The following is a 23,899-nucleotide window of genomic DNA, read 5'->3' as shown; positions in this document are numbered from 1 at the left end:
ATAATTCTTAATTTTTTAACTGCACAAATTAATTTGCATTACTCCTTTCACTCATTTAATTTCTAAACTTAGAGTATGTTGCACCAATTTTTAGACAAACATACTGCAACTTGCTTTAGCTCATCAACCGCATTTTCATATTTAATTGAAAACTATTTCTACTGAATCGTACAATTCAATAATGTAGCTTCGAATCATAAAAACTAACGGACTTTTCTTGAAACTTAACAAACTGTAATTTTATTTCTGAAATAGTTTTCACTTTGATCTAAAAAGTCTCTTATTTCCTTCAAAATATTTTTTAACTCTTGCTTAACAGTCAAGTCACACAGTTGATTTTTACATACAATTATTCCATTTTAAATAAAACCAAACTAAGAAATGAAGGATGGATATGTGTAATTACATAACCTTGGCTCAGAGGCAAGTTTTAATCTTTCTAAGTTAGCCCCGGGCGTTCCCGGTAACACTATAGTAATCGACTTGAAATATGTAAGTCTAAAGGTTGACAGACTTGCGCATAGCATTATAAGTATAGTCAAATCATGCTAAGTAGTAGTATGATGAATACATATTTTTTATTGAGGATTTTATTTAGACAAGAGATGTTATGAAGCAAATATGGAAAGAATTGTGAGTTATATTGAAAAAAATAAATCGCTTTATTGTAGATATACAAAAACTGGTTTAATTAAAAGAGTAGATTAGCTTTTTGGAATGAAAAGATTTTCTGGACATAAAAATCAATGGGTATTTAAAAAACATATAATATTTATAAAAAATCAAATTAAAATTCTAAAAAATCATTTGTGAAATCGTTAAAATAATATATTAGAATAATGTTTAAAACGAAATATGTTTTGTAGATATTTTAATACAAAATGTTAGCGAAAGTAACGTCATATTTTAGATTTTGTTATTTGTTTTCAGTCAAACTCATAATTTTTTCACTTTAATGGGATATGAAAATCAATTGGCAATCACATTGGACGCGTAGATTGTATTTGACAGCTTAACAACGCATTTTATCACACTCAGCAATTTATTTATTTCAATAAAAATGAATCAAAGAAGTTTGGTAAAAATTTTGCGTTCAAATTACAATAAGTCCAATGAATTGATTAAAATTTTGGACAGCAGTCAAATGTCTATAGTTTAGACTTTGTTTAGATTCTAAACAAAGGGTTATTAATTGTAAAAACGTTTCAAAAATAGTTGTGAATACATATATAATATGACAATAGATATGCACTATTTAACACGTGAAACATTGATGAAAATATAAAAAATAATCTGTAATACTTGGTTAATTTTACTATTTATATAAAGAAATTTTGGACATAAAATGAATAGCAGCCATATTTGTTTCAAAATTTCCAACATATACAGCAACATTAGAAAATTATTGAATGTTGTAAAATGAAATCGTCAATATATGTTGGGAGGATGACATCATAACAAAAATCGTTTCAATAGAAACGCCTGAAGAGCTAAGATCAAAAGAGCAAGGACATTATTTGCTCCTTCCTGAATTTGGCCTGAAAAATTAATTAAATAATATGAATCTTAATGAAATCGAAACATTAAAAAAGCTGAAATAACGTTTCTGATTCTAAACCAGAAATTCCTGGGTTATTACTCAAACAAAATTTAAAAAAAACTGTCGAATATATCCCAAAAAAATATTTTACAAATGTAATTTCAGTGAAATCATATCGGAATACATTTTCACCGGTAGATAAATATTTTTGCCAGTGAAAATATAATTAATCTGGCAGGTGCTAGTAAAATTATATAATTTTAACTATTCCATATGTAGTAATATATACATTTACATACTTATTTTTGGGAGTATGACTTCGCAGCCAGTAAGACGCAGGTGGAAGTAAGTGAGAATTTTTTAAATTATATTACATATTGCGACAGACTATGATGAGTGAGATCGCTAAACAATTTTATCGACAATAGCGAGCCGCTATTAAAATAGATAAAATTGTATCATTGAGGAGGAGGTGAATGACAATGATATTTAAAAGTTTGTGGAGAGACATGGTATTGATCACCATAGAATTGATATATCTGCATCGCAAGCAACAGCATGAGGCTATATAGGAGAAGGAGAAAGTGGCTGAGAAACCCCTCCACAATGGTGGTTTTTAAGTCGGAGATGCATTGTCTTTTGTATTGTTTATGCACATAAAGGTAGTTTTTTGACTAAATGGGGTATATTATGTTAATTTAATATTGTTAATTATGTAATATAATATTTTTGTCCAAACCGCAAATTGCACCAGACTGCAAATTGTTGGCCAAAAATAGCACAGTCACATAATATTTACCAAATATAGCTTGCAACCTATTACTGCTGTCACAAAAGCGAGTGAGCTAAAGACTATATCAAATAGAGTTTCACAAAAGTCTTGCGAATTGCAAGAAACAATTTTATCTGAAAATAACTATTTGATAATGTCAATGATATTATTGGAAAATAAATAGATACTTCTGAATAAAAATCAACTGAAATACCTTTTCATTGAAAAATTTTACCACCCAATGGATCAATTAAATAGGCAAGTCTAAATTTCAAAAACACCTAAAAAATTACAAGCGTGAGAAACTATTTATTTTATGAAATCATAAACACCGGCGAAAAATAACAGAATATGTAATCCAGATGTGCTTCAACACAGATATAATAAAATACGTAAAAGCACGACTCAGTTTTTTTATTACATTAAAATGACCAACAATTAATTTTACCCTTTATTTAATCATTTATGTTTCAACCACTATGTTCACCCAAAAATGTTCTGTTCTGTTCTCTATATTGAGGAGTTTGTCTGCTTCGATGTTGACGTACAACTGTAGAAACTTGAATTAAAAAAAACGACATTAACTTTGCGATTACTTAATAATAAAGGACAGTTATACTTATATTTTAAGTATACTTTTAGATCTATACAAAATATTTTAAAAAGTATAAGAAAATATATTTTCATCAGACATGATTTGACTGTACAAAAAGCAGTAGTAGCCAAACTATAAACTTACATATTTATAGAAGGCTACTATAATAATATTTAATAAAATCTAAACATCGTTTAGAACATGTACATATATTATATAATAAGTTGAATGAACAGATAACATTAAATTAGCATAATCCAATCAATGAGTGACATTGATTGTAGTTGTCATTAAACATATTATCAGATTTAAATTACTGATAACATTTCAAATATTATATATACTAGAGTGTTATGCAAATAAGCTTTTTAATTAATTTGATATATGACTATAAAAAATTATGTTAAAACATGTCGCGGAAGTTTTTTATGTAAATTATGCTGGACATCTTTCATGTTTATATGCAAGTCGTCATTATGCGGTAGCCTTGAACAGAAGATTTAGTAGCCGGAAATTTAATTAAGAGTAATAAAATTGAAATTTGAGTATTAAAAAGAGGATGCAGCATTGTGTGAAAAAAGACAGTAAAAATAAAGTATTTTTCAATCATTTAATATATCGAGAATAAGCTAAGGAAATTGTTTCTTAAAACGTTAAAACAAACAAGATAAATAATACTGTAATTAATGAGGTATTTAAAGTATTTCGTGACTGGAATTGTCGAGTCATTGAATCAATCATTGGGGTCATACGCCTTTGACCCTCACTGAGGCAACAGATATAAATCATAATTGATCCTTCCCAAACTGACGCTCAGATTTTCATTACTATTATACATACGAGCTTTTAGGACTTTTATGATTGAATTACCCAATAAAGGGTCATTCAACCAAGTGTTAGAACATCAACTGCAATAATTTACAATTGGATTTAATTGAAATTTATGTGAAACTGTACTATTGTTACAAAGTAAATAAATACTTTAATATATTGAAGCGTTTTATTTTGGATGATCTTTAATGCGGGTTCGCCTTCAACTGAGATGTTTAATAAAAAATAATTTGAAGTTAATGTACTCTCACTGATTTATAGCAATAAAAATAAGAATATGTTAATTGCCTAAAAAACGCATATTCTTATCATTTGGCTCTCTTCATATAGAGCTTTAATTATTACAAGTAAAAAAATTGGTTTGAAAGCATCATTTATTAAAAAAAATTGAGTCACGTGATTAAAGAACTGGAGAATCTGTTGCATACATATATACAATACCACAAACACTACATCTCGAAGTCATCTTATATTTTTAAGGACTTGTCTGTCACAAATAAAAACTTCCATAACATAAGCAATAACACACAAATTCTCAAGACCAAAATTAACACAGATTCTAGTTCATCCTTTTTTTATACACAAAGCTTGAGTACTATATGTTTAGAATTTAATGTCAAAACTGTTAATGGCATTCTAAAATAATAAATGGCGTTATCACGCCAAATAATACAGAAAAAAATAATCAGATATTGAGACGCGTTGAAAGAATATGGATAGACTACAAAATTATTCACGGTCATTATGCCTGACCACCCCCACAAGGTGAATGTCGCTGAATCATATAAAAAAAACACTGCTCGTCCAAGTTTGATTCAGGGACGTATGAAATGGATTCCTCTCTCTCCGGAAGCCGTTCAAGAATATTCATATAAAATTATGTTTTGCAAAAAATCATAACAATTTACATTCAACGGAGATTATTATTACTCCATTTATCAGATTTATATTTTATTTTTTGAAGTTTTAAAAAAAGCTTTTAAAAAATTGTTACTGACCGAATCTCTATTGAAAAGCAGTTTTTATTTAGTTTGCTAATGGTCACTACAATATCAAACAATACAGACAAAAAGAGCAAGTATTAGATTTTTAACGCCAGGAATATTAACATATTTGAGCCACGCCTCGTTCAGTGGATCTTGAATCGTCGCTAAGAGCGTGCGTTTTATTTAGAGAGGGCCCTTGGCTTGTAGGTATTCAAAAGCAATGCAGAAAATCAGTGAACCTCTACCACATAAGTCTTACATTACAGCCAGATGGACCCACATAATAGCCATCCTCTGCAGATGGATCACTAGCAATGCCTCTTAAGACTGCAATATTCGCCTCTTCGCTTTGTCTATGATTATACCTTTGACCACTCAAAATAAACAAAATTATTTTATAAAAAAAATGTACTCTAAGGGCCAGCTCAACATCACAACAGAGGTGAAAAGCAAATAAAGAAGCAGTAAAAAATATAAGTGAGAAGTGAAGAAGAAAGTTGAAGGGTTCTAACAATGGCATTAAAAGAATATGAAACAATGATTTGCCTCATTAATATACATTATAAATTTGCACAACATACAAAATTGCACAATTACAATAAAAATCTACTTAAATGCTTTGATTCATAAACTTCAAAACTCGTCTATAAAAACATTTTTTATTTGAAGCATTGCTATCTAGTGCAATTATTGGAGAGTCACCAAACCGGGACCATTGTTTTTCATCAAAGCATATTTTAAGTACCATTATAAATTTCATCGTCAATTACTTTAGACACGGAATTCACTCAACATAAATTGAATCGTAGACGACCCCTCGACGACTCTCAATACCGCCGGTAAATTATATATTTTGTACAATTATCTATTATCGACTTTGGCTGATAAAGCTATACCACTCAGTCTTTACAGATTGTAAGCATTGAATTACAATAAATCAAATGCACCGCTTGTTTTGACTACTTTGCAAGGACAATAAGACTTCAAACGCTTATAATTGCATTTATAAGTCCGTTGGCTGTCCAAAGGTGATTGCCTTTTTTGGCTTATTGCCTTGTGGGATTCAGTTGTCGCAAGGAAGTAGAGGAAAAGCTGACCTCCGTTAAATGTGATGTGATTTTTATGTGTGATCTTTTCAAAGAGCTTTAACCTCTTCAGACGCAGTGCACATTGAAATGTACAATAATTTACTGCTTATTTTTGAAGCCAATTTTTAATAATTTTCACTGACACATTTTTTACATCACACTGTACACCATATTATTTTAATATAAAATAAACTTTTTTACGACAAAAAAAAAAAATTTATGCTACTTAATTAAAATAATTTAACAATATTTTTTCTACGAAAAATAGAAATTCTGCTTTGAGGAGGTTAGTTTGATAATCATTAAAGCTTTTATCAAAAAAGTTATTTATCAAATAAGTTATTACAGAGTTACTTGGATATATATAACGTTAACTTTTTACTTTAGCAGCAGTTAGTAAATTGATTTGAAAATAATGAAATAATTGTATATGTGGATCATTTTAAGCAGTTCATAAAGATATAGAAGTTTTTTGATTTGCTGTAATAGACATTTCAGTTATAAATAGTTTAACAATTTGCTAGTAATGCTGCAGATTTTACTGTTTGTTTGCCAGAAGCGTTCATATGGCTAATGTGCAACTTAGCAGTCAAAATAAATTCAATAAAAAACTTCATACTTGAATCAAGAGTAAAATATATTTAGACTTTCCATAGCTTTATGTCTGCACTACACTCTCTGTAAGTTGTCCGAACCGAAGTTACAACTGAAGTCAGCCGAAATCTACCACTTCGAGTAAGCGACCACACTGTCGTAAATTTCATATGCCCGCGCGATTCTCGGCGAGAATGACTTCCGGACGGTGGCTTCTGCCACGTACAGTCGGCATATTTGCACGCGATCGAAAAATGTGCCAAATAATTGCAATTTTTAAATTGTCATATTATTAAAATTACGCTACTGATAATTATAAAAGTTTGTGTGGGCACTCACCAATACAATATCAATGAAAACTTTTCAGTCGTAAAAATTCAATTTACGCAAAATCTTTGTCGGCTTTTGCAAAATGTCATAAGGCATAAAAATGATACTTCAGAATACGAACACCAAATGTGTGACTATCCTATAATTTGTCGCCATCAATTCTAAATAAGAATTTGTTATGGTGTGACATTTATATAAACCGATCTAGAAAAATACATAAGGATATTCGAAACGATTTTTTTAACAAAATCAAGTACCACTAATATTTTTTTAATTATTTAATTTTATATGAAAAAAAAACATAATAACGATTTCTGTTGGAAGAATATACTATCAAAAACATAATTAATACCTTTTAGTGCCCTAAAATATTCAAAGATGTCAGTAAGAGTCTGTTGAAGTCCCCGATAAGCATGTGGTATTATAAATTGACCACGATGCAGCGCTCGACATGCGTGTTAACTATAGGACGCCTACGCGCATACTGAAATTGAAGTGAGTTACTCGTTCTATCTCAGTTTGCGAAACACCGTATCATTATCTCAAATAATACGCGAGAGAGCGAAAGGGGAATTATCTCACCGCTAGCGCTCGAAAGAGCAGCTCCGACTTCGGTCCTTTTGACTGGGAAATAATACCGACAATGTTCGGAAGCGCTCGAAGCTGGCCAAGTCGACTGAATTACCCCCACTCTACCTCCCGTTCTCGGTAACCTCAGACAACTTCCGAGAGATTTTAAAGCGGGCAGAACCGAACTCGACCGAAGTAACCCACTATATTCTCAGTCCTTGGCCAACCTTGGCCAACTTCCAGAGAGTGTAGTTCAGGCATTACGATAGAGCAAATTTGTTTTAATGGCATTGCCTTATTCGTATTTAATAAAATCAAACTCAGAATATCTTAAACATAATCGACAGGTGTGATATTCTGATATTCCTCAAGCAATATAACAAGATATATAAAAAAACTTGTTTCTGGTCATTAAGCACATACTAAAAGTTGATCAATAAGTACTAAAAGTATATATTTTTTTAGTACTATTTTATTGACAACAAATTATATATTTTTCAATAAACTATTGTATGTTTAATTTAACGTGTTCGTGGTCTTAATTTATTACTAACCTTGTTCAATAGCATTGTTAACAAAATGCATAATATACATTTTTAAACATAATTACCATTTCTATACAAATTACACAGCAGCCCACACACGCATGACGTGCACCACGTAAAGTGCGTTTCTGTCGCTCGCAAGACAATACCGTTCATTATCCCATGATAGTAATGATATAAAATTGATCCTCAAGGCACCCATTGTCTCCGTCATTAATAATTCTCGTAAAGCCAATTACCGCGATTATGTAAAGTGAATGAAGAAACCAACGATGTGTACACATATTAAAAGTACCGATGGGAAACGGAGACCATGGCCCGATGATAAATAGAAAGTGGTACATGTGGTACATAAAACGGTGACATAGACCCAGTAGCATTTGACATGGGAAAGAGAGGTGTTATTGATAGCGGCCAAGGTCTCGGACAAGAATTCGGAAGAAAAAAGGCTCGACGAACTTAGAGATAAGACTGTGGTGTAGCTTCTTATAAATATTTATGACCTAACGTATTGATATATTATCGCAATACCTCACCAAACTACTTTCTAGATGAATTGTATTTTTTTACGTAATCATGAATGATAAAAAATATATAAATTCATTGGTCAAGGAAAAACTTTCATTCGATCGAAAATGTGGTTAGTTGCATACACAAATAATATTTTTAGACATGGATTGTGTATTTTATCGGCACGATACTACTACTGTAAATTTATAGGCCACAAATTCTATTAAAAGCTCATTGTCTTGCAAATAGGAAAATATTTAATATAATTACACAAAACTAATGATAAATATAATTAGTGGCAAAAACAGATACAATCGAAAAACAACTACAGCAAAACTTAATTTATTGCTAATGATTTTATATAGAAAATTGCACTTTCTATAATAAAAAGTCATCATTTTAATCTCATGCGTTCGATATATACAATGTTAAATATAAAAATAAATTTCAGAATTATTTTCGAGTATTTCCTCAAAGGAACATAAAAAAAATATAAATTGCTTATAACAATTACAATATCAAAATCCAAATTTACATAAATTTATTCAGTGGTAAAAAAATTGCAAATACAATCGAAAAAATATTAAATATTGCTAAATTTAATAGTTTTTAAAACAATTTCCGTAATGCAATGAACCACAAAAAATATATATATTTTTTTTATAATACTTATGACAAATTTTAAGTCTACATATAATCAGATTAATAAACTATTGGCAAAATATTACAAATACAAACATTTTTTTATGTAAAAACTCCTAATTGTACATTAAAAAATATTTTGTCGAAGCAAAATATGAATACAAAAACTACACTTTCTCAAAAATGAATGACAAATTTAAATTATTAACGAAAACTTTCAGATATAAGCTAAAAACTATTATTCCAGCAATATTTTTATAAAGCATTTTAAAAGCGAATTTATAGTTTGTAAGTTTAAGCTAAATTTTTTTTATTATTTTTATATACTAAATTTATTTTAAAAGATATTTAAATACATTATTTGAATCTGTAGTCTTAAATTAAACCTTAAGCAGATTCGATTTATTCAATGTCATGATGTCATAATTAACCATAAAAAAGCAGTTTAAAAATATATTTTAATATTTTAGCGAAGAGAAAGAAATATTTTTAATAAAAATTAAATTTGTCATAACAAAAAAACATGCTAAAAAACTAATGTTTAATTACAAATAAACATCAAAATCAGTTTATTGAATTGTCAAAAATTTACAGATTAAAAATGAATAATCAAAATAATATTTTATACATCACTTAGATATCAAAAATATAGTTTTATAAAACAACTTTTGATCATTTTTTTATGTGTTAAAGTTCCAATTTTATTCTTCAGCTTTAAAACTGTTTTTAAATAAATTTAATACACCTATTAAATTTAGTACATTTTATTAAAATTTACCATAAAAATTAAAATAAATATTTTTAGAATTTAGTCAAAGCAAAAATTAAAAAAAAAACATATTAAATATAATTGCCCATAAAAAAAATTACACATACCAAAAAAGAAAATTTTCATAAGCTTAGATCAGTGACATAAGCATACAGATAGAATTAAAAAGTAATACGGGAGAAAAAATGTTTATATTACTCAAATAGAAAATGATTGTAAAATATATTTTTGTTATGATTTGTAAACCAATAATTTTATTTTTATATTTAAAAATCCTTATATTTTATTTTTAAGCTATAAAATTACATTAAATAAATTTTATATACATATTCAATGTAACTTATTATATTATAATTAACCCTAAAACTTAAAATATTCATATTTTTAGTATTTTTAGTATGAATAAGAATAAATTTGCCATTAAATATAATTATCCATAACAAAAACTACATTCACTGAAAAAACTAATGACAAATTTAAAATCTACATTAAATTAGCATTTTATAGTAGTGACAAAAACTCATAGATACAATAAAAAATCTAATAACGCAGAAAAACTGTTTTCTTTAATAACAAATTTATAGTTTTGTACAAAAAAATTGTACTAATAAATAATTATTTTTTTAAGTAAAAAAATCCTTTTTTTTACCTTTAAAATTAACATAAAATATAATTGATATACAAAATAAATGTAACACATTATATTATAATTAACCCTAAAACTTTTAAGTATTTTGCTAAAGCAGAAGTAATGAATAAGAATAAAAATTTTCATTAAATATCCATATCAAAAACTACACATAATGGAAAAATTTATAACAAATTTTATATCTACATAAAATATTAGTGACAAAAACTTACAGATACAACTAAAAATTTAATAAGGTAGAAAAATATTTACATCACCAATTTATAGTTTTGGTAAACAAATTTTTGCTATCAATTTTATATCAATAATTTCACTTTAATATATTAAAAAAATCTTAACTTTAAAATTAGCATTAACAGATTCGATGTAATACAAAATTTAACACGCTATAATAAATCATAAAAAATAATTTAAAAACATTCTTTATTATTTGATAAAATCAAGTTTTAAAAAAAATTAATGAGTTAGAACTAGTGAGAAATTTAAAATCTACATAAACTCAGATTATTATATAAGAGGCAAAAACTTACAGACACAACCAAAACACGTTTACCATTAGTTAAATAACAAATTTATAATTTTGTATGTGTTTTTGCCCAAAAATTTCACCTTTTCTATTTAAATAATAATAATTGTAATCAAAAACTTCCAACTCAGATTTTAATAAATCATAATAAACCATAAAAATATTATTTCAGAAAACATCAAAAAAGGATATCTTATTGAAAAAGATTTATTAAATATTACAAAAGTGACATTATATGATATATATAAATCAAAATATCGACTCTTTTACCATTTCCTATCAACAAATCCGGTGTAAAATAACGTTAAACCAAATGTCATCGACCCCAATGTAAAAAAGAAAAATATTAAATTGTATGTAAATATAAAATTTATACTACACACTGGCAATATTTAGATTTTAAGAAGTCAATCACGAATTAATATTAAAAATATGGTAAACCAATGGAGTCTAATAAAATACATAACCAGTCATTTTCTTAGCGATCGATAGAGATGTTATTCAAGGACTTATGAATTACTAATTACAATTTCCGTAAAATCGATTTCCGAGCTTATTAAAGTATTATTATAAAAAATTGTACAGCAAACCTTTCCACAAAGGTCTTACAATCGACAACCATTCCTGGTTGACCTATGAGTGCGAATCGATTGGAAATTTGACATTTTTTCGCACAGAAATAGATCTTATCATAAATTGTACTACCATGACACCATTAATTATTATTTTCTTTTTGCGAAGGATAAATGGCGTTGTAGGAATTTGGTTGCATATATGTACTCGAAAATGTTAAAACAAACAGCGTTTACGATTTGTTTGATTTATAATTGACTATGAAGTTTTAAGTACTTCCTCAAAATAATGATTGACGGTACAAAAAATCAAATAAGTTTATGTGTTTGTTCAGTGAATATCTTTATACCTTAACAGCTAACAGTACAAACACATCAATATGTTAAGTTGAGAACCGTCAACATTGCTGTTGAACGATAAGCTTAACGTAAGAGTGAAATATTTGTTGTTATTTGTGAGGTACTTAAATACTAATAGGCTGTCCCTTAAGCTTAAAGAATGTTTGGAATTTTAATACTATCTATAATACAAATGAAGTCCACCTATATCACAAAAGTATTTCCGAAACCATGTTTATTTTTTATATTTAACTATTAAAATGTACATTTGAAACTAGAAAGTAAGGTTATATAGATTTCAATCAATCAAATAGCTTTTAAATTGTATAATAATCTTAAGAACATTTAGTTTATATTGATATATGTATGTATGATCAAAAACAAGTATAAAATACATAACTTAATAAATTAAATATAGTTTCTACGGTTTCTTTTAATCAAAACGCAACGCGTGACAAAATGCGACGTCCATACTTGATTGTCAAACACAAACTACGCGTCCAATATCACTGACAATTACTATAATTGTAACTATCACATACTTTTATATCAGAGTGAGAAAAAAAATGATTTAAATCAAAAACAAAAAATCCTATTAGGTCGCAGTGGGAACGCTACCGAGCGTTCACACTGCGACGGCGCCGACACGATTATATTGCTTTTGACGTGGATTTTTGACTTCTGAGAAGAGATAATTGTTTTTTACGTTCTCCTATTAATCAAAATTCTGTTTAGATATGCTTCATTCGATTCTCACTTATTGTTAAAAAATTCAATATGAACGTTAGATAAGCGTTTCCACTGTGTTTTTGACGTGAGTTCTAGACAGGGACCAAAAAAATGCATATCAATGAAAGACAAATATTAAAATATCTACCACTGACTGACCGAAATTTCCCCCCCCCCCTCTGTAAAAATCTGAAATTACATCTCTATTTCTGTGATTTAGTTTTAACGAATCTAAATTTATTAACAGCATAATTAAAAATCAACTAAATGATTGTAAGCTTTTTGGGTAATTATTTCTAGCTTGCAGTAGAGCCTATAAAATTTGAATTTAAATCTTACTTTGGAAAAAATCATGAGATAAAGGACAATTATGCGCAATTATACGCAGATTTCCGGTATAAAACCACTCAATCTAGAACTCACTTCTCGTCGACTGACCCCAGTCATCTCTACCAAATGGACCACTACCCCGCTAGGGACGTGTGGATACTACTTCCTACTAAGGACGCTGCCTCTCTCTTTCTAATATTAATTTATTTTTATTAAATCTTTCGCTGTAACCTGATAAGCGTAAGCCCAATGCGTTACAACGGGAAAATCTGTACCAACTGAGTAAATCAATCAGACATAATAAATACATACAAGTACGTTTTAACCACCAGACTCTATATTGCTAATTATATATTATTATGTACTATACAATTTATAAGCAATAGATGTCACTGCAGCTGGGGCCGTTTTTTAATAATAGCACATTTTTTTTAAATAAAAATTCGAGTGCCGCTGCCGGGACTTGAACCTGCAACCTCAGAGTCACTAGTCTGAGACGTTACGGACTACGCTATTCTGTCCTTAATATGTATATGCATATATTGTATAACGTACATATTGTTTCTTGACATTTTAAATAAAAGCTAGCACAAAGGTCACTTTTCTTTGTACCTTAAAATCGAATTCTAAAAGCGACCTGGAGACGACATTATACGTCACACATGAAAAACTTTATAGTTGTTACAAGGAAAAACTCAATTATTTTTTATAGTTTTATTATTTCAGGAAACTTTTATGAGACTAGATTTATAAGCCAATTCACCACAGAGAGCAATAAAATTGTATAATGATTCGATTGTACCATATAATATATTGTAACAGATCTGATCTTAAAACAAATAATTTACTAAATATTGCAAGTAGCATAATTTATAATTATTTAAACATTTGCAATAAAAGTGTTTTTTCTAATCATTATTAAAAAAATGCTGATGGATATATTTGTTTATGTATTTTTAACTTTAATGTATATTTTCTTTCAAATCAATAAAATTAGTATGAATAATTCCTGAAATATATCTGAACTTTTAAATATAAATATTTAGTGATATTTTTACAAAGGGCATACATAACATAACCTCAAAAATTGTTTTATTAATATTATTAAATTTACGCCTTGCCTAATTATTTTATGAAATAGTGAAACAGAACAACATTTTTCGATAAAATAAAATACGCACAAATAATGCAGTTGGGAATATTTTTTTATTTATTTTAAAATGTAAACACAGTTAACAACTACTAAGTAAGTAGCGAAACACCAGACTGACATCAAATTCGGCGAATCAATGACATATATTTTAATAATTATAAACCATCATCAGAGCTCACAATCGATAAGTGTCACATTGCACGACCAATTTCGATTTAATTTAATTTTTTTATTACGATATTTATCCCCGATGTAAGGAAAATCTAGGAAAACATATTCGTGATTATCGATCGGAATTATAATTATATAATAATTGATCATATTCGATTTAAACACTCATCTTTTATTAATATGTATTTCAATATGGAACATTTTCTATCCTCCTGTGTGGTTTATTTAATAACTTCCTATAAAAATATTATTGAATAAAATATATCTAAGAATAATTAAAAATAATTCCTATTGGACTTATATGATCAATACAACTGTCATTCCATTCAAGTAATTACAATCCAATTGATCATTTAACGTTCCAATATAAGCAATGTTATATTGAATAAATTTTTATGTGTCGACGTACAGTGGTCGACTTCAGAAAAAATAGTTAAAATCTATATTGATACATTAACTTTCTAACCAGTCATTGTAATAAACAATCCGAGTGATTATTTGCTCAAATAAAAAAAATATAGCCACTGACTAAAAATCGTTGATGCATGTCCATAATTACCGAGACTCATTGAAGCATACCACCAAAAACTATGTATAATAAAATTCAGCTTAAAATCCGTATTGCCACATTTATTACTAGATGTTACATCCTTAAGCCCCCGGATAATAATTTGTGGGAACCTATTAAAAACCCATTACGCCATAACAATAATTCCTACGTTGGCAATGCCTTTTGTATTACTTAAACATAACGTATTTATATTCAATGGAGCAACTATGGGTTTATGTTGTTAATAATGAATTTCATCTGCATGACGATTTGTTCTGTATGCTACCGTTACTCTCTATGTGCATTGTGAAATAGTGTCAGGCGAGAATTTATCTCTTTGTTCCGTAAATGTATGCAAAAGTTTAACGTTTTTTAAAGCGCATCCTTTAGAACGGTTTGAAGTTAAGCCGTTGGGAATAACAATGTTGTTACGGTTAAAACGAGTTACGGTTTTTTCTCATGTTTTTTACCAAAAAACAGGGGGAATATATATATATATTTATATATTTATTTGAATATTATTTCTACAACAGTTGTTTTAAGAATATATTTCCTATCATACATCGTAATAATTACATTATCAGGAAGTCTATCGATTGATAGTTTTATAATTTTTGACCTTCAGAATGTTTCTAAAAAATTAAAGACGAAAAAATCGGCAGGTTCAGATTTCATTCCAGCTGGTATGCTTTAAAAAATGTAGGAACCTATCGCCAATCTGCTGTGACTTGTTTTGCATCTATTGTATGTTTACAAATGCTTTTTTTGATGAATTAAAAATTACAAAAGTGACTCCGTTATATAAAAATTAAAAAACACTAATAGAGAATTTAAGGCAGGTGTCAATTTTATCACTTATGCAGTTTATTTTCTACATGGCTTTGATAAATTAGCCATTAAGTTGATTGTTAAGATCAAGTTAATAATATAACCGTTCTAAAAAAGTGGTTTCAACTTTCAACAAATGCCTCTATCCTTTTCTGACCGCCTAATAAATGTTTAAGCAACACTCTTTGACTTTAATTTTGCTGCCCTTAGAGCCCGATCAGGTAACCAAACCGAATTTTGGTCAATAGGAGGGCGCAAAAACAATTATCACTTCTCAGAAGGCAAAAATTCACGTCAAAAGCAATAAAATCGTGTCGGTGCCGTTGCAGTGGGAACGCTCGGTAACGAGCGTTCCCACTGCGACGGCGACGGCACGATTTTATTGCTTTTGACGTGGATTTTTGTCTTCTGAGAAGTGATAATTGTTTTTTGCGCTCTCCTATTGGGCAAAATTTGGTTTATATGTTCCTCATTTAATTTGTAATATTATTATAAAAATCGTAATATGAACGCTAGATAATCAAGCGTTCCCACTGCAACGGCACCGACACGATTTTATTGCTTTTGACGTGAATTTTTGACTTCTGAGAAGTGATAATTGTTTTTTGCGCTCTCCTATTGGGCAAAATTTGGTTTATATGTTCCTCATTAATTTGTAATATTATTATAATTATCGTAATATGAACGCTAGATAATTGAGGGTTCCCACTGTGACGGTGCCGACACGATTTTATTGCTTTTGACGTGAATTTTTGCCTTCTGAGAAGTGATAATTGTTTTTTGCGCTCTCCTATTGGGCAAAATTTGGTTTATATGTTCCTCATTTAATTTGTAATATTATTATAAAAATCGTAATATGAACGCTAGATAATCAAGCGTTCCCACTGCAACGGCACCGACACGATTTTATTGCTTTTGACGTGAATTTTTGACTTCTGAGAAGTGATAATTGTTTTTTGCGCTCTCCTATTGGGCAAAATTTGGTTTATATGTTCCTCATTTAATTTGTAATATTATTATAATAATCGTTATATGAACGCTAGATAATTGAGGGTTCCCACTGTGACGGTGCCGACACGATTTTATTGATTTTGGCGTGAATTTTTGACTTCTGCCTAAATTTGGTTTAGATAAGCTTCATTTGCCTCTAAGAATATTTCGATTATTAAAAATCTTATTATGAACGATTGTTAACTGAGCGTTTAAACTGCGACGGCACGATTTTATTGCTTTTGACGTCGATTCTAAACAGTGACGTTATTTGGGGAGGGGCAGATAGGGGTATTTGCCTGAAAAATGCATTTAATGGAATGAAATCAAAATAATAAAAAAATGAACACTAACTAACCAAATTCCCCCCCCCCCCCCGGAAAAATCTGAAATGACGTCCCTTTTTTTATTAAATTAGAATTGACTCGTTAAATATAGAGGATAATTTAAATGAGCAATATATAAAATAATTGTTCTATAAAACAAATTGTGCATTTCCGTTGAAGCATTAATCAGAATAATGAACACCCCATGAATAACTTTCTGCAATGAATCTTTTTCCTAAGAAAAATCCAAAGATGCACAAAATTTCATTTTAAGCAACAAAGTATTTATTTAATTGTACATATCTCTTAAAATCCCTAAATAAAAATGATCGACAAAAATATTTTAAAAATGTGCAAAATTCGAGGGCCGCCTGTATATGGAATCCCAATTAGATTTAAAATAGTATTTATATTACCAATATTATTTGATACTTATAATTAGGTAAGCAAATAATAATAATAAATATCGAAGCAAATTAATTTAATTTAATGAAATACTATGCACCTTAATGAAATCAAAATAATAAAACCCACTAACTAGCCAAATTCCCCCCCCCCCTCGGAAAAATAACGTCCCTGCTTGTATAATATTGAATTAGAACTGACTCGTTAAATATAGGGGATAATTTAAATCAGCAATATATAACATAATATGCATTTCCGTTGGAGCATTGATCAAAATAGTGAACACGCCATGAATAACTTTCTGCAATGAATCTTTTTCCTAAGAAAAATCCAAAGGTTTACTTTACATAAAAAGCATTTTATGCAACAAAGTATTTATTTAATTGTACATATATCTTAAAATCCCTGTGAAATCATATATTTAAATATATAATTGCATTATCGACAAAAATTTAATTTTTAAAAATGTGTGAAATTCGAGGGCCGCCTGTATATGGAATCCTAATTAGATTTAAAATAGTATTTATAATACAAATAATACTTAGCAAAGCAAATCAAGTGCAAATTAAGAGTTTGCACTTTTCAATGTGTATTATATCATAATGCTTAATTTGCAAATTCCTTTAATGAAAAATAAAAAAATTCTATGTATATTTATTTATTAGTTAAATGATAATACTGTGTGATTATTTTATATGATGTTATACCTAATTGGTATAAATCACATTAACTAGCAAATATATTAATTTTCATTTAATGGTAATATAATATTATAAAAAAATATTTTTATAAATTTTAATTTAATAAAATTGTTTTATACTGTATTATATGTGTTTTATACTACGCGTGGCAACAATAACTGATTTGCGAGTCATTGTCAGTGAAAAGAAAGCGAAATTTTCGTTTCACGTGTTGGCTGTGAACTCATTTTAATTTTAAAACAATAATTTTAATTGCTCAACGCGTTACGTTTATGCAAGCATGTGATGTGTTGTTGCATTGTTGTTGTTATTAGAATTATATACAAAAAATGTAATGCAACGACAATGGTATTTGTATTTGATTCATTATAAATTTCTATGACGTTTAAATTTACCCTAGACCTCAATAAAATACTTTCGTTACCAAAAACAAGAGTGAGTAAAATATGTATAATAATTTTTCATAAGATTTATTAAGAAAAAAGCCGTAATAAGTGCCTCAATTTTAATAATTTTTAACAATAATAATCATATTTTGTATCTATTTTTTCAACACAGAACATACGATGAAATACTTTTATAAATTTTATTTTTTTAAATAGATTTAAAAATTAGTTAAAATAAGCCTAAAGTTTAACTAGAACATTAGTAAGAAAAATAGGTTTTAAATAAATATATAAGATTTCGTTTTTTTAAATTTAAGTACTCAGTCGTTAAAACCAGAATACGGATTTTGTTATATTTTTGTTAGTGCACATCTGGACTCCATATTCTAATATTTAAAAATAATTGTGTCTTAAAATTCTCAATGGCAGAATTTTTACTAAGTGAACAATTTATACTAAATTTCATGTTACATGAATTTCTTTAAAAAAAATTGGCAACGATTGAAAAGCGGGTTATCGGAATATTTGGAATCTAAGCTTCCAAGATTTGTTGCTAATGGAATTTAAAAAATGACCGAGAAGTGAGGTAATGTTACATCCTTAGAAAGAAATCTTACTTTAAATTATTATAATGAAAATAAACATTTAAAAGCAAATTTTTAATTCATTAAAAAACATTTTAAGATAACCTAATATTTACATTAACATTAAAAAAATATGTTATGTCATAGATGTCCCTAATAAAAATATCATAAGCAAATCTAATAAAATATCATATTTTAAATTGAATAAACAGTTACTTACTATTGGACTGATTAATTATGTAATTAACTGTAGACTGCTCAGTAATTTTTACCGGCACGATAGACTAGTGACTAATATCCGAAAGACATCCAAAATGAACCTTTGTGTTTTTCAATTTCTATCCAGTTTGAGATATATGAATTAGTGATTATTATATAACTCTAATTCTGATCGGTCATTCATGCAAACTACAATAGTAAGTCGATATTTATTTTACTTGTATTCCAATAAAATTATTTATTTAATTAGACAATTCCAAAATATATACATACACAAAATACGTAGTAAAGGTAATACTTAAAAAAACGTATATGTGTTTCTATATATGTATATGCAAAAAGATCCATGGACATTATTAATAGCTGCAAATTTAGAATTTTATCGCATTTTCTTTATATTTTTGATGTACATTAACAAATTATTTTAATAAGATTATTATTTATCGAAAAAAATTCGATCTAAACAGACATTAGAGATTCTTAAAGAATTAGTGTTCTTGGATTATAGAGGTAATTTATTGTATAACATAAATTTATTATGAGCTGATACAGATCTAATATATAGAAATAAAAAAAGAACACATATTTATTAAAAATCTCCGTTATTTTCTTGCGAAAGGTAATAAATATTATAAATGCAAATAATATATTATCATTTTTGCTACAAAAGTCACAGAAGTATTTAATGTATTAGTATTATAAATACAATACAAAATACCATTTAAAAATAGTAGACAGTCAAAATATATAGTAAAACAATTAAAAGAAAATGAAAATAACAGATTCAATGTATTTTATCATATGTTTTAAAAAAGTATAGGAGCAAATTTTTCAATTATTGATCTTTAACTTTTTATAGACACATTTTATATTTAAAATAAATATATTTTCTGCTTATTAGGTCTTTGGAACACAAAAATTACTCCGTTATAGAAATTGATTGTTTCATATAGATTTTATAGAAATGTGGTAAGAATCTTTTTTTAGAGATAAATAAAGATTGTATATCAAAATGCACAACATAGCTTATCCTTATTTTTTTAACATTTATGAACATTTTTGTAATAATTTTTTGTAAAAATATAAAAGTCAATTCATTAAATCAATATTAAAACTACGTATATATCAGTTAACGTGTTTTTACATATGCGTCTTTATGTTAAGTTAGTTATTTTTTGACTAGATTTATTTTATTAAAAATAAAAAAAACAATATCATTTTTATTTTTTAATCTGACATTTAATTTTTAATAGATTTTTATATATAAATAAACGAATAAATATTTCCTTCTCCTTTTCTTTTTCTCTCCCCTTTTTTCTTTGCCTATTTTTAATGAACAGATAACTACCTCGTCCTAAACAAATATTCTAAAAAATATTTTTAAAAGAAAAAACTGATTAACCTTAGCCAAAAATATTGTTTAAAAATATCCTTAACAGGAACGTACATAAAAATATTTATTTTATTTATATAATTCAGCACCTTATTGATTATTTTTTACCCCTTTGCTAACATATCTAAAAAAAATATTTTATTAAAAAGGTACAATATATAAAGAAATATATTGTATTAAATATTTCAAAGTAATCGTCCTAATCATACAACCTCGTTAAAATCCTGTAAAATATTATATATTAAAAAAACACTATATACTTTTTAGAATTATAAATTAAAAATTATTATTCACAAAAATATATAAAAAGTAAGTTTCTAAAAACAAGCATTTCTAACTAAATAGGAACATTAAATTGCAATAACTTATGAATTAAAAAAGTAGAACTACAATTATTATTTTTATTTAACTTTTTTTACCATCAAAAATTTCAACAATAAAAATACTGACTTAAAATCAAGTTTACTACCTTAACAATTTTATTTTGATATAGTATAGATTCCATAAATTATAAAAAAAGTCACGCTTTTTTCACAGTTCCCAGAAGAAGGGTACTAATTTATAGGCTTTATATTTTTCGATTTTAATGAATTTAGAGCCTGTTTTAAAGAATCGAAAAAATATCCACAATCATATTAATAGATTTTTCAGCTTAAAACTCTAAAAAGGGATTATTATTTAAAAAAAAAAATTCGATTCGATTTGTCACAAATTTAAAACAGGCTCTAAATTTGTGACAAATTATAATATTTTTTGATTAGTCACAAATTTAGAGCATGTTTTAAGAAAAAATCACAAATCCACAATTTTTGAGCCTTTTTGATAGATTTTTCTGCATTTTTATAATAAATTGTCGATGTTTAAAATCAACTTGAATTTTATTTTTATGATAACAACATGTTTTCGCCTATTTTTGTTACTTTAAATAACTTTAAACGAAAAACGAAAATAAAATACTATGAAAAGTTTTTCTTTTTAATCTAGAAAATTTCAAAAATCGCCTCTCCCCCCTCGCATCTACTGTCCTTCCCCTTATTTTACTTTAATGAATGTTTTTTTAATAAAATATATTTAGAGTATCAAAAGAAAGAGAAAAAAAATATTTTTCATAACTTTTAACTTTTTAATTTATTTTAGTTACTTGCTAACAAATCTACTACAATTTTATAATTTTATTAGTAAAAGTATTATATGCACTAAAAGGCACTATTTATAAAAATATATATATTTTTTTTTAAATATTCGTCTTTATCATATTTGTAAAAATAGAAAACCATTTGAAAAATAAATCTCTAATATGCATTGATGTCACTATTTTTTTTATTAAATTTAATTTCATTTAAAATAAAAACGAGAAGAAAATTTCATTGAAAGATTTTCGTTTCCAATCTAATAAATTTATTATTAGACTTTCAGTAATATGTGAATAATGTTTAGTTTTTTGATAAAAAACAAGAATATTGTAATGATCTTCTTATTTTTCATGAATTCCATTTTAATCGAGTTTTTTCGTAAATATTCTCCATTTTGAAACTCATTATGGGACCAAGCTGTCTAATAAATTTACAACGTAAATTTTTTAGAACAGTTTGATTAAAATCAAATAAAAAACCGTTATATCCTATCTATTTGTTTATATTATTTTTAACTTGGTTATCCAAAAAAAATATTAAGAAATTACGATTTTAAATTAAAATGAAAAAAAAATTACTGAGATAGATTTTGGTTCTACTGGTGATAGTTGAGGAAACTGCATTGCAATTCTAGGAAGTAGAAACATGTTAGCCTTTAAAATATATAACTGTAAATAATACTTGAACTAAATTCACCTAAAATAGCTAAAAAGTATTTATATCTAATAGTCGAGCAGAATTGACTTTTTAATGTTATATAATATACTATAAAAACAAATATTGAATAATTTTATAAGAGCTTTGAAAATGTTCTGTAACTCCCCTCTGCGCCTTCAACGCAAATCCCATTTCATTCAAGGTTTATGCTCACTTCACACAGCGTTGCAAAACTTTCTAAATGCGCCCATTTATAAAATCGTTTTGCCGCTTCAATGAAAAACCAACCGTTGCCATTTCCACGACCGCGTCATAAAACTATAATACATAGAAAATCTCACCTGTTTATCACCGCGCTCCCGTCAGTTTTTCCTTAACAACCACTAATCAAAAACCATTCCACAACCGCAAGTAACAGCATCCGCAACTTCCACAAGAAAAACCACTTGTTGCACAACAAAATAACAATTCACACACACACAATGGCCAATGTTCCTCCGGAGTCGAACACGCGATGACCACTAGTTCTTCTTGTCCTTCCCGGTGTTGCGAAAGAAAGGTGTTGGTGGTCATGTACCCAGCTCGGTACCGTTGACCACCGAGCCATCTGATCCAGGGCGAACCGGACGCATGTTTCGTGGACTTGGGGCGTTTTGTTGTGATTCGCGATTGGTTAGTGATTGTGCGATTGGTGGGAGAAGAGGTGGAAGTGGCCCACCGAGCGCGCGCCGCAACTTTCCACCGACGACTGGAGCCAGCTCGGACCGCGACCGATTCATAGGTGCGCGATTTCTTCATCTTTAACCATGGATTGACCGGCCGGTTTGCGCTGATTACTTTTCACGAGCAATCAATCAATCTGCAAAGACAAAATGATGAACATTTAAGCAAGTATACCTCACCTAATTGTGTTAGTTAAGATAAAATATATTTTTTTAAACAGTTTTAGCGCCAGGGGCGTGCCAAATGATATAAATAAATCTTTCGGCTTAACTAATTCAAATCAAACTGCAGTGATTAGTCAAAGCTGATATATAATAACATATTAAAAATACTTAATTCGCTATACTTTTACTACACACTCTTCTAAAATGTGCAATAATTACGGTAGAGTTGGATGAAAAAGCACACTAGCATGGCATAAAAAACATTATTAATTGATTTTTTATTTTAAAAAATGAGCACGAAAAATGCAAGACAAAACCAATTTTTCTCCACAGATGCAAAATAAAATTGCTGCATCTGTCTCTTACTAAAACTTACTTCTAAGTATTAGTAACCAGATGAAACAATAACTTTTGCATATGTATTTGTAAGCCGCTTGATAAACAATGACATTTATAAAATAATGCAAATATTGCTTATAAAATAGCATAAAACTGGCACAATACCATACATTTTTATATTTTTAGAATATGCAAAATCAATACGATAAAATGTTTAGAAGATAACATAAAACCATCAGACGTATACGGTGAAATACTTT

General features: G+C 27.8%; 1 protein-coding gene across 1 annotated transcript in view; it reads right to left on the bottom strand.

Moving 5' to 3' along the window:
• The window catches only part of LOC148237140 (diacylglycerol lipase-beta-like), a 45,293-nt gene extending 22,128 nt beyond the window's left edge, over nt 1-23,165 (bottom strand). Inside the window, exon 1 of the mRNA XM_088183758.1 lies at nt 22,755-23,165. The gene's annotated coding sequence lies outside the window, so the exon portion shown is untranslated. The remainder of the gene's footprint in view (nt 1-22,754) is intronic.
• Nucleotides 23,166-23,899: the final 734 nt, after the last annotated feature.

This window comes from Plectrocnemia conspersa, unplaced genomic scaffold (assembly GCF_051122295.1).
Source record: "Plectrocnemia conspersa isolate PC_06_02 unplaced genomic scaffold, ASM5112229v1 ptg000003l, whole genome shotgun sequence".
In the NCBI taxonomy this organism is placed as follows: Eukaryota; Metazoa; Arthropoda; class Insecta; order Trichoptera; family Polycentropodidae; genus Plectrocnemia; species Plectrocnemia conspersa.
This window is presented reverse-complemented; position numbering and strand designations above follow the sequence as displayed.